The sequence below is a fragment of the Saimiri boliviensis genome, chromosome 3 (assembly GCF_048565385.1).
Source record: "Saimiri boliviensis isolate mSaiBol1 chromosome 3, mSaiBol1.pri, whole genome shotgun sequence".
Classification (NCBI taxonomy): domain Eukaryota; kingdom Metazoa; phylum Chordata; class Mammalia; order Primates; family Cebidae; genus Saimiri; species Saimiri boliviensis.
The window spans coordinates 149,972,961-149,990,711 of NC_133451.1; the positions used below are offsets into that span (position 1 = coordinate 149,972,961).

General features: G+C 43.6%; 1 pseudogene; it reads right to left on the reverse strand.

Moving 5' to 3' along the window:
* Positions 1-3,118: 3,118 nt before the first annotated feature.
* LOC120367734 (small ribosomal subunit protein eS26 pseudogene) lies at positions 3,119-3,467 on the reverse strand (annotated as a pseudogene).
* Positions 3,468-17,751: the final 14,284 nt, after the last annotated feature.

Here is a 17,751-nt window from a genome sequence, read left to right on the forward strand (position 1 = left end):
AATTTCTTTAATATGGAAAAGAAATACAGTAATAAGAATTCATTCAACCAAGATCAGAATGAGTCTCAGTTACTACATTTCAAAATCTTAATAAAAGTCATAGAGAGAAAGAGAGTATCCTTTTCTGCCTCTGCATGAATCCAGAGATTCTGTAAGAGACCCAGATAATACAAACAAATGGCATTTTCAGAAAGGCATTTCTGGTTCCCTGCTGCATCCTCTGCGTCTAGAAAAGATAAAACCAGCTAGACACTTTCACTACAGACTTGGAAGCCGAGCTGCAGGTAACAGCCAAGGCATTATTCATAGCCAGATAATGCAGACAAGGAGAAGCAGCTGGCTATCCCCCTCCTTTGGACTGCTGGGACACAGGAGATCAGAGAAGGTCCGAGTGTATTCCCAGATGCCAATAGTAATAACCCAATGAATGGGGTGTCCAAATATGAGAGTATAATAGTGGAACAACAGCTGTTTTTTCCTCCCTTTGGCTTTTAAATACTTAGACATTACTTGCTTTTTTTCCCCTTTGGCAATTTTTTTCTTTTTTCTTTTTTCTTTTAAGAGACTATCTTTCTCTGTTGCCCAGGCTGGAATGCAGTGGCGTGATTATAGCTCACTTCAGCCTCAAACTCAGCCTTTGGAGTGGCTGGGACTGCAGGCATGCACCACCAGGCCTGGCTAATTTTTTTTTATTTTTTATAGAGACAAGAGACTCGCTAGGTTGCCCAAGCTGGTCTCAAACCACTGGCTTCAAAGTACTGAGGTTCCAGGTGTAACCATGCCTGGCTCCCTTTGGCAAGTTTTAATTTTTGAAAAATTCCATTCTTGTAAATAGTTTGAAAAGATTTGGTTTTCTTCCAGGCATTTTCTTGAAGTAATTTCCTGTTTTACTTTCAGAAATGCAAAATATAGGATGGAGATAAAGAAAGATCTGCCAAGCTGGATGCGGTGGCTTATGCCTGTAATCCCAGCACTTTGGGAGACCAAGGCAGGCAGATCACAAGGTCAGGGGTTCAAAACCAGCCTGACCAACATGGCGAAACCCCACCTCTACTAAAAATACAAAAATTAGCCAGGCATGGTGGTATGCGCCTATACTCCCAGCTACTCAGCAGGCTGAGGCAGGAGAATCGCTTGAACCCAGGAGGTGGAGGTTGCAATGAGCTGAAATTGCGCCACTGTACTCCAGCCTGGACAACAGAGCAAGACCCCATCTCAAAAAAGAGAAAGAGAGATCTGCCTGACATTAGGAAACATAATACTTACATAAGGCCTTATCTAAAGTATCCTAAGAGAGGTATATATTTGTCATCTTTTATAATTGATTTAAAAAGATTGAACTAAAAAGTAAAAATCTAGGCCAGGCATGGTGGCTTGTGTCTGTAATCCCAGAACTTTGGGAGGCTGAGGTGGGTGGATCATCTGAGGTTAGGAGTTTGAGACCAGCCTGACCAACATGGAGAAACCACATCTCTACTAAAAATATAAAATTAGCCAGGCATGGTGACAAATGCCTGTAATCCTAGCTATTGGGAAGGCTGAGGCAGGAGAATTGTTTGAACATGGGAGGTGGAGTTTGCAGTGAACCGAGATCGTGCCATTGCACTCAAGCCCAGGCAACAAGAGTGAAACTTTGTCTCAAAAAAAAAAAAGTAAAAGTCTGTCACTTGCTTGCCCTGCGATTAGTGTAGGAAAGGGTTCCAGCTCCGTGGTGACGTTGCTGGGCTATAGTGTCAAGAACTTCCCTGTCATTCCCTCTAGGATTCGTTTTTTGTTCTGTGATTTGCCAAGTGATCAAAAACCAAAGATTATATGGCTCTGCATCTGTATTTCTGTTAAATGGAAATTTTAAAACAATTTTTTTGTTAGACACAAGAGTTGCAGATTTGAGGCTGGTTCCTCACTTTTTGTGGTCAAGAGGGAATTAGGAATGTGCCATCCGGAACCGGGAAGAGAAAGACAGAGTAAAGAGTAGTCAGTGCCTGGTTGTAATCTCTGTCAGTCATTTTCACAGTCACACAGCAAGAACCCATGCTGAAAATGAAAATAAAGGTGATTGTTTTCATTCTGAAACTTTTCTGAGCATATAAAGAAAGGCATCATTCATTCTTTTTTTTTTTTTTTTTTTTTGAGATGAAGCGTTGCTCTGTTGCCTGGCCTGGAGTGCAGTGGCATGATCTCGGCTCACAGCAACTTCTGCCTCCCTCGTTCAAGCGATTCTCCTGCCTCAGCCTCCTGAGGAGCTGGGATTACAGGTGGGCACCACTGCACCCAGCTAATTTTTTATATTTTTAGTAGAGATGGGATTTCACCATGTTGGTCAGGCTGGTTTCGAACTCCTGACCTCAGGTGATCCGCCTGCCTCAGCCTTCCAAAGTGCTGGGATTACGGGCGTGAGCCACTGTGCCTGGCCGATTCACTACTTTTCAAGACTGAATAAAATTTCTTTTCTTTTCCTTTTTTTTTTTTTTTTTTTTTTGAGACGGAGTTTCGCTCTTCTTACCCAGGCTGGAGTGCAATGGCACGATCTCGGCTCACCGCAACCTCCGCCTCCTGGGTTCAGGCAATTCTCCTGCCTCAGCCTCCTGAGTAGCTGGGATTACAGGCACGTGCCACCATGCCCAGCTAATTTTTTGTCTGTTTAGTAGAGACGGGGTTTCACCATGTTGACCAGGTTGGTCTCGATCTCTCGACCTTGTGATCCACCCGCCTCGGCCTCCCAAAGTGCTGGGATTACAGGCTTGAGCCACCGCGCCCGGCCGGAGTTTCACTCTTGTTACCCAGGCTGGAGTGCAATGGCGCGATCTCGGCTCACCGCAACCTCCGCCTCCTGGGTTCAGGCAATTCTCCTGCCTCAGCCTCCTGAGTAGCTGGGATTACAGGCACACGCCACCACACCCAGCTAATTTTTTGTATTTTTAGTAGAGACGGGGTTTCACCATGTTGACCAGGATGGTCTCGATCTCTTGACCTCGTGATCCACCTGCCTCGGCCTCCCAAAGTACTGGGATTACAGGCGTGAGCCACTGTGCCTGGCCTTCTTTTTTTTTTTTAAGTACAATTTCCATTTTATTTTTCTCCAGAGAATAGTTGACTTCAGTCTTTTAAGGACTCAGCTCCTTGCATGGGTTTTGTTGGGAGTCATGGGGTGGCACCCGCAGGTCTAAATCGGGGTGGGGGTGTTCGGTCCCTGCGGGCATCACGAGATCAATTCCTGACTACTTTGCTGTGAATTGCACAACTCACACAGCAATGTAGCTTCGCATAGAGCTTGGGAAGTACATAAGCATCAAGGACGCTCACTTCAGAAATGTCCCTGACTGCTGTGGCCTCCACTATGTTTCGAATGACGCATGTCTTACTGGCCTTGTCCTTGGGCACGCATCGGGCACAGTGCGTGCAGTGAGTAGGCTGAACCTGACCTCAGCCCTTTTTGCACAACCGTTGTTCCTTCTTTTCTTTGTCATCTTGGAGGTACGCAGCTGAGAGAGATGAATAACATTTCTCAATGTACATTTGTTGAGCTGCCTACTATGGTAATTGCATTTTACTAGGTGCATGAATAGACTGAGAAGCTTACATTCTGGGCAGAGGGAAAGGCAAACAAAATATGCCATGTAATGTGTTAACTACACAGAAATTTGAAAGATGCTATGGGAGCTTATAGGAGAAGTGAGGACGTGAATTATACTCAAAGAGGGCTCCTGGCTGAGGAGAAAATCTTAACTGGGTTTTGAAGGATGAACAGGGGTAGTCAAATGTAGAGGTAAGAGTTAGACTGATCTAAGATCAGTGGGCATTCTAGGTAAAGGGAACAGTCAGGGTGAACATTCAAAGTCTAAGATCTTTGGGGTCTGCAGGTGATTCTTGTGGACACTATTACAATTATTTTATTTATTTTATTTTATTTTAGACAAGGCCTCACTCTGTCGCCCAGAATACCCATGTATTCTCTAAATCAGCTACGTCCTAAATTTCATGGCTCACTGCAGTCTCGCTCTCCTGTGCTCAAACGATCCTCCTACCTTAGCCTCATGAGTAGCTAAGACTGAAGGTGAATGCCACCATGCCCAGCTAATTTTAATTTTTTGTACAGACAGGGTCTTGTGATGTTGCCCAGGCTGGTCTTGAACTCCTGGGCCCAAGCAATCCTCCTGCCTTGGTCTCCCTAGGTGTTAGGATTACAAGCATGAGCCACTGTGCCTGGCCTACTATTTTAATCAGCGTTTCATAGCTGGGTGCAGTGGCTCAGGCTGTAATCCCAGCAGTGTGAGAAGCCAAGGCAGGAGGACTGCCTGGAGCCTGGAGGATGGCCTGGAATTTGAGGGTGCAGTGAGTCACTGCACTCTAGCCTGAGTAATAGTGAGATCCACATCTAAAAAAACAAATAGACAAAAAATTAGAGTTTCTGGTTATTGGAGAGTTTCTGCTGATAGAGTTTCAGTGCTACCTAGAGCTCTAATCCTTTGGAACATAACCATAATGAATCACAGAGTATGGACATGTTTGGACAGGGCAATTGCCTTACTGGTCCTATTACAGGTACTGCTGCCTTAGTGCTTAAAGCATTTCCATGCTTTCACATGAACTAGATTTTTTTTTTTTTAATGTAGATATTATGTAATCAGAGCACCAGTACCCAGAGGCAACTCTTATGCTATTAATCAAGTATTTTATTGACTACTGTTAGTCTCAGCGAACCCATCTGGATTGCATTGTATTACTTTGTAATCATGGAAAATTGTCCTTTTTCTTTTTTCTTTTTCTTTTACTTTTGTGTGTGTGTGAGAGAGATGGAGTCTTGCTCTGTTGCCAGGCTGGAGTGCAATGGCACAATCTCAGCTCACTGCAGCCTCCACCTCTTGGGTTCAAGTGATTCTCTTGCCTCAGCCTCCAAAGTAGCTGCGACTACAGGCGTGCACCACCATACCCAGCTAATTTTTGTATTTTTAGTAGAAAGATGGGATTTCACCATGTTGGCCAGGATGGTCTTGATGTCTTGACCTTGTTATCTGCCCGCCTCAGCCTCCCAAAGGGCTGGGATTACAGGAGTGAGCCACCAGGCCCAGCCAAGTAGCCCCCTACCTTTTTTTTGAGACAAAGTTTCGCTCTTGTTGCCCAGGCTGGAGTGCAATGGCATGATCTCAGCTCACTGCAACCTCGGCATCCCGGGTTCAAGCAATTCTCCTGCCTCAGCCTCCAGAGTAGCTGGGATTACAGGCCTGTGCCACCACATCTGGCTAATTTTGTATCTTTAGTAGAGATGGGGTTTCTCTATGTTGGTCAGGCTGGTCTGGAACTCCTGACCTCAGGTAATCCGCCCGCCTCATCCTTCCAAAGTGCTAGGATTACAGGCGTGAGCCACCACTCTCTGTCAATTGCTTTTTTTCTAAGGTAGTAAAACATTCTGACAATTCTGACATTCTTGGGCATTTTCTTGGTTCACAGGAGAAAAATATATATGGAATTGTGTTAGGTTTTTTGAGTTTGAAGCTTCATTTTTCAGGAAGAATAACTCACATGTCTACAGCCTAATCATTAGATTCTAAATACAACGCATTTAGAAAAAAAATTTTTTTTAATGTCATTATTACAAAGGCGAATTCCTGACACCTGTCCCCATGAAAAACAAAACAAGCGAACAAAGAAAAAAAAGCAACTCTAAGCAAGACTACAGCTGTGTTTCAGGACCACACAAAGTGATTATTTCTGTTTCTGAAACCCAGCATATGGTCTGTCTAGAACACTCTCTATTTGTGTGTGGAAAGGTCACGCTCTTGGACAGGAGTCACGGCTCCAGATTGGCACATGTGGAGCAAGAGGCTCAGTTAAATCACTCTTGGTTATCAGTGGGGTGACAGAACACCCTCACTCTTCACTTTCTAGATGAGTTAGTGAAAAGTTTTCCTTTTGTGGGTAAATAAATCATTCTAGTCTCATTGATCACTGACTTCCAGATCTTGCCTGCCCTGCCCTGTGGCCCCAGGGGCTCTGCCTCCCTGCCAGGAGAGCTGCTGTGGTGCTGAACCCCAGAGAAAACCGCAGACCAAGGGCTTGGCTGGGTTCTCACTCATGCATTCATCGGCTCCACAATATATTGAATGCCTTTTACATGTCAGGCACTATTCTTTTTTTTTGAGCTGGAGTCTCGCTCTCAGGCTGGAGCACAGTGCTGCTATCTCAGCTCACTGCAACCTCCACCTCCTGGGTTCAAGCGATTCTCCTTCCTCAGCCTTCAGAGTAGCTGGGATTACAGGTGCCTGCCACTACGCCCGGTGTTTTGTATTTTTAGTAGAGATGGTGTTTCACCGTGTTGCCAGAATGGTCTCCATCTCCTGATCTCGTGATCCTTCCTGTCAGGCACTCTTCTAAGCAGACACCAAAATAGACAATCTTAGTCTTCAACAGTCTTCTCTTCTAAGGTACATTTCCATTAGCCCTGGTGAGGCAGGAAAATAGGGTCTGGAGGCAGGGAACATAAGGCCGAATCACACTTTAGCTATGACAGGAAATACCCTCTCCATAGGGCACAGGACAAGTAAATGACTTGTAACTTTACTTCATTCTCTTTATTTACGTAGGGCGTTCCCCAAGTAGAGGATATTTAAACTCCCAAAGACTCTGCAACGGGGCCTTTGAACCCCTGTACTCAGGCCTGCTCCCACACTGTGGAGTGTACTTTCATTTTCAATAAAACCCTTCATTCCTTCCTTTCTTTCTTTGTGCATTTTGTCCAATTCTTCGTCCAAGAAGCCAAGAACCGGGATACCCTCCACCACTAACATTTTGGTGAGAAGGGCAGGAGGAAGAGGTAAGCAGAAAGTGTGGGATTCATTTTTCTCTCTTTCCTTTCTGCTCCGTACAAGGACGTGCTCTCTCTTTTCCTTTCTAACTGGGACCCTTGCTGGGCAGCACCTAAACATGGAGACAGCTGCAGCTTTCTGTCCTTGGCTGGCGAAATAAGGGAGCCGCCTAACTGCCATCGCACGGTTCACTTAAGGGACCTGGGTCTTTTTGCAGTTCTCTTGAGGGATCTGGATCTTTTTTCTACTTTTTTTCCCTTTCTTCCTTTTTTTTTTTTTTTTTTTCAGTCTTTCAATGGCTATTTATAATTGTCCAGCCCAGAAAGCAATCTTTTTTCCAGGCAGCCCCTGATGCCTGCAGCTTGGAACAAACTTGCACATGTTTCAGGGGACTTAAACTTTCTTTTCTTAGGCTAAATTCTTCCCTTATCAACTCAACTGGCTAAGGACAAAAAGCCCACCCAGCATCCCCTTCTTATTAGAGATCATGGCTATTCTTATAAGGGTCATAGTAGGCCTTGGAGGGGAAATCCTGTACGTGGTACTGGTGCCCATCTAAGGTCAGAGACGTCTGACAGTCTAAGATTGGACCCCACTGGAGGATGCTCTGTGGGTCCTATTGTTAGAGATGGAAAAGTTCTTCTTCAAAGTTTATATCAGACTACATCATAAGGAGTTACAATCTTTTGCTCTATGGCCATTATCCCCTATTGGCATAAACATATACGCATGTATATATATTTTCTAAATCAACTGCATCTTAAATCAGCTACCTTGACTTGCTTTGGCATGTCCGAACAGAACTGGGCAAGCTCCAAACCCTGGTGCATGCCATTCCTTATTTGGAAACCCTCCTGACCTTCTCCTGACTAGCTTCCTCTTCTTCCTTGTCTTCTTTCTCCTTATCTTTTCAGGAAATTTCCAAGTTTTTAGCAAATCCGGTCAAGCATAGAATGCGAGGTCCTGTTCTAGCCAATGAAAACTGGACACAGCAGTAGGGTGATTGCATCAGGTTATGAAAGTTATAAATGTCCCTGTCTCCCTTGTTCAGGTGTGCTCTGGTGACAAGATTGCCAGTGAGTTGAACTCTTCCTGCAAGAAGTAAACTAGCCTTGCTGAGTCATCCATTGTCTCAGAGTGGATTTTTCCTGACATTATAAACCTGTTTCCAGCACCTGTGGACCTCAATCTGCCCATAGTGAAGCAGGAGTGGCCGTGAGAAACAGACCTCTTGGACACTGAACTAGGAAGGAAGAGGTGATTTATTCAGCTGGGAGCAAGGTGACATAGTTATCTAACAGCCAAGCTCCTCCAACGAAGTTGTGCCTTTATATAGACTTACAACTCTAGATATTACATGTGAAAGGGTCTTGGGTTTATAGTTTTAGAAATTACATGTGAAAGGGTCTTGGTCCTTGGAGTGGGTGTGGGTTCGAAGAGGGAGACCCAGGCATCTGAGATCAACTTCTCCTTTGACTTCAATAGAAGAAAAGGCTGACCGACTAGCGCCTCCTGTTTCACCTTCCTGTAGGTGGCAGGCTTGGTCTTGGGAAACTCTCTCGGGAAGGCACTATTTTCACCTAAAACAAGATCAAACCAGAAACCTTTTCACGTGTGAGTCCTAAAACTGTGAACTGGAACCCTTTCATATGTGACTCCTGAAACTGTAAACAGAAACCTTTTCACATGTGAGTACTAAAACTGTAAACTGGAACCCTTTCATATGTAATTCCTGAAGCTGTAAACCTAGACCCTTTTCATATGTGATTTCTTTCTTTCTTTTTTTTTTTTTTTTTTTTTTTTTGAGACGGAGTTTCGCTCTTGTTACCCAGGCTGGAGTGCAATGGCACAATCTCGGCTCACCACAACCTCCGCCTCCCGTGTTCAGGCAATTCTCCTGCCTCAGCCTCCTGAGTAGCTGGGATTACAGGCAAGCACCACCATGCCCAGCTAATTTTTTGTATTTTTAGTAGAGACAGGGTTTCACCATGTTGACCAGGATGGTCTCGATCTCTTTTTTTTTTTTTTTTTTTTTGAGACGGAGTTTCGTTCTCGTTACCCAGGCTGGAGTGCAATGGCGCGATCTCGGCTCACCGCAACCTCCGCCTCCTGGGTTCAGGCAATTCTCCTGCCTCAGCCTCCTGAGTAGCTAGGATTACAGGCACGCGCCACCACGCCCAGCTAGTTTTTTGTATTTTTTTTTAGTAGAGACGGGGTTTCACTATGTTGACCAGGATGGTCTCGAACTTTTGACCTTGTGATCCACCCGCCTTGGCCTCCCAAAGTGCTGGGATTACAGGCGTGAGCCACTGCGCCCGGCCCTCACATGTGATTTCTAAAGCTATAAACCTAAGACTCTTCCACATGTAGTACCTAAAGTATAAGCCTATATAAAGACAGAATGTTCCTTTGTTAGATGAGCTGAATTTGGACAGGTCATCTCCTCAGCTCCCAGCTGTGATAATAAACCCTTTCCTTTCGCATTTTGGGAGCTCTGTTTCTCGAGGCCAATTCTGCTACAGGGTGGGGGTTTGATCTTGTTTAAGTAAAAACAGTGCCTTCTGGAAAGATTCCCCCATCCTATAAGCCTGCTATCTACAGGAAGGCGATTAAGGAGGCCCTGGTTGGCCAGCCTTTACTTCTATTGAAATGCAGTGTGGTGGCTCAGGCCTGTAATCCAAGCACTTTGGAGGCCAAGGCCGGCAGATCACCTGAGGTCGGGACTTCAAAGCCATTCTGACCAATGTGGTGAAACCCCGTTCTAAAAAAAAAAAAAAAAGAAAGAAAGAAAGAAATGCAGTGTGGAAGTCAAGGGGGAGGTGATCCTAGATGCTTGGGTCTCTTTCCTCAAAAGGGGATGCTTGGCAGAGGCTCTGAGGTCTAATGCTAAACCCTTCTTAGAATGTTCTCTGGCAGTTGCAATGCTGTTTGGCCCCAACATTGTTTGGAATTTGGAGTCTACTGTCTAATGGGAAAGTGAAATGGCATTGCATGTATCCAGGCTTTTGTGCTGTGGTTCTAAGCACACCTGTTTAATGTGTGACACCCTCCTTTGGTACAGTTTTGCCCCAGCGCTCTTTGGAGTCTGGGAAGATTTAGCCTTTAAAAATCGAATGGCTGCCGGGTGCGGTGGCTCACGCCTATAATCCCAGCACTTTGGGAGGCCGAGGCGGGTGGATCACAAGGTAAAAAGATCGAGACCATCCTGATCAACATGGTGAAACCCCGTCTCTACTAAAAATACAAAAAATTAGCTGGGCATGGTGGCATGTGCCTGTAATCCCAGCTACTCAGGAGGCTGAGGCAGGAGAATTGCCTGAACCCAGGGGTGGAGGTTGCAGTGAGCCGAGATCGCGCCATTGCACTCCAGCCTGGGTAACAAGAGCGAAACTCCGTCTCAAAAAAAAAAAAAAAAAAAAAAAAAAAAATCAAACTGCCATGGTAAATGCTTTAACTGAAATATTGGTCACAGCCTTAACTGGATTATCTATTGGGGCAAGCTTATATTGCTGCTATCCCGTGGCTAAGGTTCCAAGCTACTGGATCTTCATCTATGTGTGTGTATACATATATAGATGTGTTTATTTGTATGTACACTTGTTGTGATATGTTGCATCTACCAAAATTGGCTTATAAGTGAAAAAGTGCTCATAAATTAAGTAAATAGTCTAAGCAATCTTCAAGTTCACATGATTTAAAGTATAACTTTACTAAACAAGCTAGCTTCAAAAGTATTGGTGGAATAAAAATAGAAATGCCTTTAGAATTGTCAGCATACATTTTGCCTGAAATTTATGTTTGTCTTTGCTAGATATTTTTAAATGTTGGTGTTAATTCAAGCTGGGAGCTGCTTGGGGAGAGCCAGCCTCCCATTCTATTCAAAGTCTCGCTGAGATAAATACATATCTGATTGCTTCCGTGGGAATGGTTAATCAGAAACTCTAAAGAATGCAACTGTTGGCCTGTGATCTGAAATCCCCCAAGCTCTCTCCTCACCTCAAGTTGTCTTGCCTTTCTGGACCAAACCGATACTCTTTGTGTAAATTGATTTTTTTTGAGACGGAGTCCTGCTCTGTCGCTAGGCTGCAATGCTGTGGTGTGAACTAAGCTCACCGAAACCTTTGACTACCTGGTTCAAGTGATTATCCTGCCTCAGCCTCCTAAGTAGGTGAGATTACAGGCATGCATCACCATGTCCAGCTAATTTTTGTATGTTTAGTAGACATGGGGTTTCACCATGTTGGCCAGGATGGTTTCAATCTCCTGACCTCGTGATTTGCCTGCCTCGGCCTCCTGAAGGGCTGGGGTTATGTTTGTCTTTGCTAGATATTTTTAAATGTCAGTGTTAATCAAGCTGGGAGCTGCTTGGGGTGAAGACTGCCTCCCATTCTATTCAAAGTATCACTGAGATAAATGCATATTACAGCCATTAGCCACTGCACCCTACCAGTAAATTAAAATCTTAAAGTTGTTTTTAATGCCCATTTAATATCTGAGTCATTTCTGTCAGAGATGATACATTCCTCTTCAAAAAGCTTTAGTTCCTGTTCTTTTGTTTCTTAAGGCCAACTTCCTTGTACTTCCTTGTCTTCTAGATACCTGTTCTGTAAACAACATTCCTGCCATTGCCGCACCCAGACAAGTCCAAATATGCCTCCCCACCTAGTAACAGACAGTCCCTCTTCCTTCCTGCCTAATAGACCCTATTCAATTTTCAACCTTAGCCAATTGAGTTAGCTTAGATTGTGAGGTCCAACCCCAGCCAATGGGGAAAGGACACAGAAGTACTAGTAACTGCATTAGGGATAAAAACCCCTGCCCTATCCCGCTCAGTGTGCTATTGTGATCGTGACTGGTACAAGCTGCACCCTTCTGCAGAAGTAAATTTGCCATGCTGAAGAATTTTCTGCCTACCTGCTGGTTTTCTTTGCAGCACTGGGCACTTGTTTCTAACATTCCAAGTAAGAAAGCATTGTAATATAGGAAAATGTGTTCCTGAAATTGTGGAACTGTTCTTATCTATAAGTGTCCATATCTGATAGTTCAGGATTTCTTGCTTTTTAGGGTTTCACTAAAGTTTTAGGTTACTAAGGATAAAAATTCTAGTTAACACAGCCAGGCACAGTGGCTCACGCTTGTAATCCCAGCACTTTGGGAGGCCGAGGCGGGTGGATCACGAGGTCAAGAGATCCAGATCATCCTGGTCAACATGGTGAAACCCTGTCTCTACTGAAAATACAAAAAATTAGCTGGGCATGGTGGCCTGTGCCTGTAATCCCAGCTACTCAGGAGGCTGAGGCAGGAGAATTGCCTGAACCCAGGAGGCGGAGGTTGCGGTGAGCCAAGATCGCGTCATTGCACTCCAGCCTGGGAAACGAGCGAAACTCCGTCGCAAAAAAAAAAAGAAAAAAAAGAAAAAAATTCTAGTTAACACATAATTCTGTATACAAAATGTGCCAGAAATAGTTATTAGTGGAAAAAAGAATAATTTTGTCTAATTCAGAAGTTATCAAAAGTTAGTTCACATTACAGATTTGAAAAAGTTATTTATGAAACAATGCAGTAAGGAACCATTAAGTAGAGGAGAAAGGTGTGGAAAAAGTTTAAATAATATTCTTTAAAACCTGCTACATAATTGGAGATATTTGACTAATTAGTATTTTTATAGTTAAAGCTCTCAGTCTGGGTTAAAGTAAAATAAGAAGTATTGTCAAACATTCATTGGCAGTTTGGCAATTCTTTTTTTTTTTTCTTTTTTTTTGAGCCCTGAGGTGGAGGTTGCAGTGAGCTGAGATCAAGCCATAGCACTCCAGCCTGAACTACAGAGCCAGACTCCATCTCAAACAGAATGATAGTAATAATAAGAAGAATTTAAATCAAATATTTTGTCAGAAAAATAGAAAGTGCAATGCCCTTTATTTCACATGACTTTAGCAATCTTTGGGAAATAAAGATGGTTTTAAAGATTATTGGTGCCGGGCGCGGTGGCTCAAGCCTGTAATCCCAGCACTTTGGGAGGCCGAGGCGGGTGGATCACGAGGTCAAGAGATCGAGACCATCCTGGTCAACATGGTGAAACCCCATCTCTACTAGAAATACAAAAAATTAGCTGGGCATGGTGGCGCGTGCCTATAATCCCAGCTACTCAGGAGGCTGAGGCAGGAGAATTGCCTGAACCCAGGAGGCGGAGATTGCGGTGAGCCGAGATTGTGCCATTGCACTCCAGCCTGGGTAACAAGAGCGAAAACTCTGTCTCTAAAAAAAAAAAAAAAAAAAAAAAAAAATTATTGCTAAAATATAATGTTTTCAAAATGCAAACATGTGGTCTAAATTATCTTCAAATATTAAGTTTGCTAAATGCTTTAAGGTCATAAGCTGCTTCTTTGGTTTTTGAAAATTCTTTAACTTGCCTGTTTTCCAGCTAGGTATTGGGGGGAAATCCCACAGGAGCTGAGGCAAGAGTCTGAGGCCTCACTCTGCTCTCATGTAAATATAGAATTAGAAAAGAATTAGAGATAAAGTTACATAGTTATTCCTATATCTAATCATAAATAATTGCATAGCTATTCACAGGTAATCATAAATATATACATATATATAATCATATAATCTTTAATCTTATTAATAAGTCTCAGGTCAAGAAGTATGGGACTGAAGTGGCGTTGGCAAAAGAGGTAACCCTAAGGCAAGATGCTCTAAGTCCTCTGTCACGCCCACGTAAGGGCTGCTGGAGGACACCTCAGTTGTGCAGCAGCACCTGCACTGTGAAAGCGCCTGCTGTTTAGCCAGCTAGGGAAGGAGACGTCCAAGACGGCCGAGATGTCTCCTTCCTTGGGGGAATTAAGAGAAAACTCCGCTCTTCCAAATTCTTGTGGTAGGCCTGGCGGCTGTCAGGGAGGCCCACAGACATCTCTGTGACTCTGTGCTTCAGCGGTCATGTTCCATGTCCACTTTCATGTTCTGCTTCGGCACCTGGTTCCTCTCTTTCTCAAAAGATGAGAATTGGTAATAGTAACATAAATCTAAGTGACCTTGTTATTTCTTGACAAGTATGAAAAAAGTGCTGATGCCTTAAGTTTCCTCCTTGCGTTGGCTTCTTGAAAATCCTGAGCCCCTGTCACCAAGACACGTGATTTCCCTATCAATGACCACCATTACCTCACCCTGTCTACCCTTCCCCCTGCTTTGTACTCAATAAAAGTCAGAGTGTTCAGGCACTCAGGGCCACTGCCAGACTCCACATTTTGGTTGGCAGTGGACCCCTGGGTCCAAACTCTCTTTTCTCTATCTCTGTGTCTTGTGTCTTTATTTTCACAGTTTCTCATCTCCACACCAGCAGGGAGGGGCTCACAGGACCCTTTAGGGCTGCACCCCATACTAGGTAAGGCCTGGGGATGTGTGGAATTAGCCACGCCCTAACTATGCTAGAAATAGTCAAACCTTATTAGAACATAACTTCCTAGGTTTTACATTAAAGTTAAAATTGCTGAGAGTCACCATTGTAACATGCAATTAAGACTACTAGACACCGGGCACAGTGGCTCGTGCCCGTAATCCCAGTACTTTGGGAGGCTGAGGTGGGCAGATCATGAGGTCAGGAGTTTGAGACCAGCCTGGCCAAAAAAAACCCCATCTCTACTAAAAATACAAAAATTTGCCAGGCATGGTAGTGGGCACCTGTAATCCCAGCTACTCAGAAGGCTGAGGCAGGAGAACTGCTTGAACCAGGCAGGCAGAGGTTGCAGTGAGCTGAGATTGTGCCATTGCACTCCAGCTTGGCCAACAAGAGCAAGACTCTGTCTCAGAAAAAAAAGACTACTAGAAAGTTTTACATATAAAGTGTGTAAGAACAGTCGAGTGTGTGTGTTTGTAAAAGTTATGAAAGGTTTTTACTAGTTTAAAATTTCTGAGTCATCATTTTGGCAAGTTAAATAATTTATGCTAATCGGGAATTCTAAAATCAAACTTCAGTTTCAAAATTGTCTTTCCTAATCCCTGGATTTTTGGATGGATAAAAGGGCCCTGAAAACATTCAGAAAAGAGGTAAACAGGATTATCTGACATGTTTAGGTACATGGGATTGCCAAAATAATGTTCAGTTTTCTTTAGATTATATTTTTGTGAATAATATGAACATATGTTCCAAAATTGTATGGGATTTCTAAAATAGTATATGCTATCATTTATAATTATGGTTATTACATTGTTATGGTAAACCACAGAAATAACCAGATTTCCTTGTAAAAAGCTACTAACCTGCGTAGAATAAATATTAATTAAATACCAAGAAAATACTGTCAGATTTTCACATTAAATCAGCTGATACTAAAATTGTTTAAAACATTTTATAACTGGCCAGGTGCAACGGCTCATGCCTATAATCCCAGCACTTTGGGGGGCCAAGGTGGGTGGATTACTGGAGGTTAGGAGTTCAAGACCAGCCTGGCCAACATGGCGAAACCCCATCTCTACTAAAAATACAAAATTAGCTGGGCGTGGTAATGCAAGCCTATAATCCTAGCTACTTGGGAGGCTGAGGCAGGAGAATAGCTCGAACCTGGGAAGTGGAGGTTGCGGTGAGCCAAGGTTGTGCCATTGCACTCCAGCCTGGGCAAAAAGAGTAAGTAAAACTCCATTTCCAAACAAACAACAACAACAATAACAACAAACCTTATTTATTTATTTATTTATTTTTTTGAGATGGAGTTTCGCTCTTGTTACCCAGGCTGGAGTGCAATGGCGCAATCTTGGCTCACCGCAACCTCCGCCTCCTGGGTTCAAGCAATTCTCCTGCCTCAGCCTCCTGAGTAGCTGGGATTACAGGCACGTGCCACCATGCCCAGCTAATTTTTTTTTGTATTTTTAGTAGAAACGGGGTTTCACCATGTTGACCAGGATGGTCTCGATCTCTCTACCTCATGATCCACCCACCTCAGCCTCCCAAAGTGCTGGGATTACAGGCTTGAGCCACCGCGCCCGGCCCAAACATTTTGTAACCAATGCTTGGTTCCATATTTATGGGAAAACAATTAAATCTAGCCACCTGGTGGGCCATTTAAACATTTTATAAAGGGATTCATTCAATTGTTATTTTCAATATATATTTTCTGGTTGTATAAAAACTTTCCCATGCAAGAAAGCGGATGTTATAACAGTAGATTATTATGCTGCAGTGTATTTTCACCAGGTGAAAACAAACTTTTTTGTGGTTTGGATCTTCTGGAAATATCAGAGAAAGACTGTCTTTGTCATCCACACTACAAGAAAACTTCAGAACCCAGGGCGTTGGGTTCACGGTCTCACACAACTGAGAAGTGTCCCGGGTCCCTCCACACTTTTGGAACTGTGCGTTCATTGGAGCCCTTGAGGTAAAGCTAACCAGGGAAATGTCTCCCAAGAAGCAGACGGCATTCTTTTTTTTTTTTTTTTTTTTTTTTTTCGAGACAAAGTCTCACTCTGTTGCCAGGCGCCAGGCTGGAGTGCAGTGACACAATCTCAGCTCACTGCAACCTTCTGCCTCCTGAGTTCAAGCAATTCTTCTGCCTCAGCCTCCCAGGTAGCTGGGACTACAGGCGCATGCCACCACACCCAGCTAATTTTTGTATTTTTAGTAGAGACGGGATTTCACCATTTGGCCAGGATGGTCTCGATCTCTTGACCTCGTGATCCACCCGCCTCGGCCTCCCAAAGTGCTGGGATTACGGGCTTGAGCCGCTGCGCCTGGCCCGGCATTCTTAATATGAACAGCTTTTCCCAAATTCACAGATAAGAATTCTACTGTCATGAAACTCTTATATTTGAATATTTTTTCGTATGCCTCTATGAACAATAGAAGTGGAAAACGTGTCTGTTATGTGCCTTAATGGGTTATAGTTTTATTGTGAAGGAGTTTGCAGACAGCCTTATACAGTATAAGGGCACACTTTGATAGATAGAAGATGAAGGCCCAATGTAGGTAAGAAACTTTAATTGTACATATGTTGCCTCCTAATCGATCAAAAACAAAACATTTGTTCACTCCCCTTAACCCATATCGTGGGTTAAAGAAAACACTGCCAGAGGCCTTCGCTCTTCTAACAGGGTACAATTTGTTAGGTCTTTTTTCCGTGGGTCAAAGTAAAAGAAGCAATGATTAGAAATGTATCCCTCAGGCTGGGTACAGTGGGTCATGCTTATAATCACAGCATTTTGCGAGTCTGAGGTGGGCGGATCACCTGAGGCCAGGAGTTCAAGACCAACCTGGCCAACATAGTGAAACCCCGTCTCTACTAAAAATACAAAAATTAGTTGGGTGTCGTGATGGGAGCCTATAATCCCAGCTACTTCAGAGACTGAGGCAGGAGAATCACTCGAACCTGGGAGGCAGAGCTTGCAGTGAGCCGAGATTGTGCCACTGAACTCCACCCTGGGCAATACGGTGAGACTCCGTCTCAAAAAAAAAAAAAAGAAATGTATCCCTCATGATAGGCTGTATAGCAAACTCTACTGTAAAGGCTACAGTTACACAACAGACTTTAAATTCTTTTGTGAAAGTTATGATAGAATTGGCTGAACATAGAAGTATCTGTGCAGCTGCTGGCACTTGTGGCTTATGGAGAAATATATCAAATGAAGATTACAGAAATCCAGTGGTAGGGGATTAACAAAGAGATTCCCTACTTAAGTGAGTGAACTCTTTATGTAGCTCATTCTTTGATCTATTTGATTTTAGGAGGTTTGGTTTATGGGGGACCTTAGGTAAGGAGCTGACTCCAAACTCTTGCTATTATCCTCCCAATAGTCAATAGTTATAAAAATAGTCTCCCTGGTGCACTGTATTCTCTCAAAGCTTTTAAATGCTTGCATGCAGCCATCTATAGAATGTCATATAGTCTCCCTTCAACTGGAATAACTGGAGCTGAAGGAAATGTGCAACCATGAGGACACTGTAACCTATAAATGATGCGCT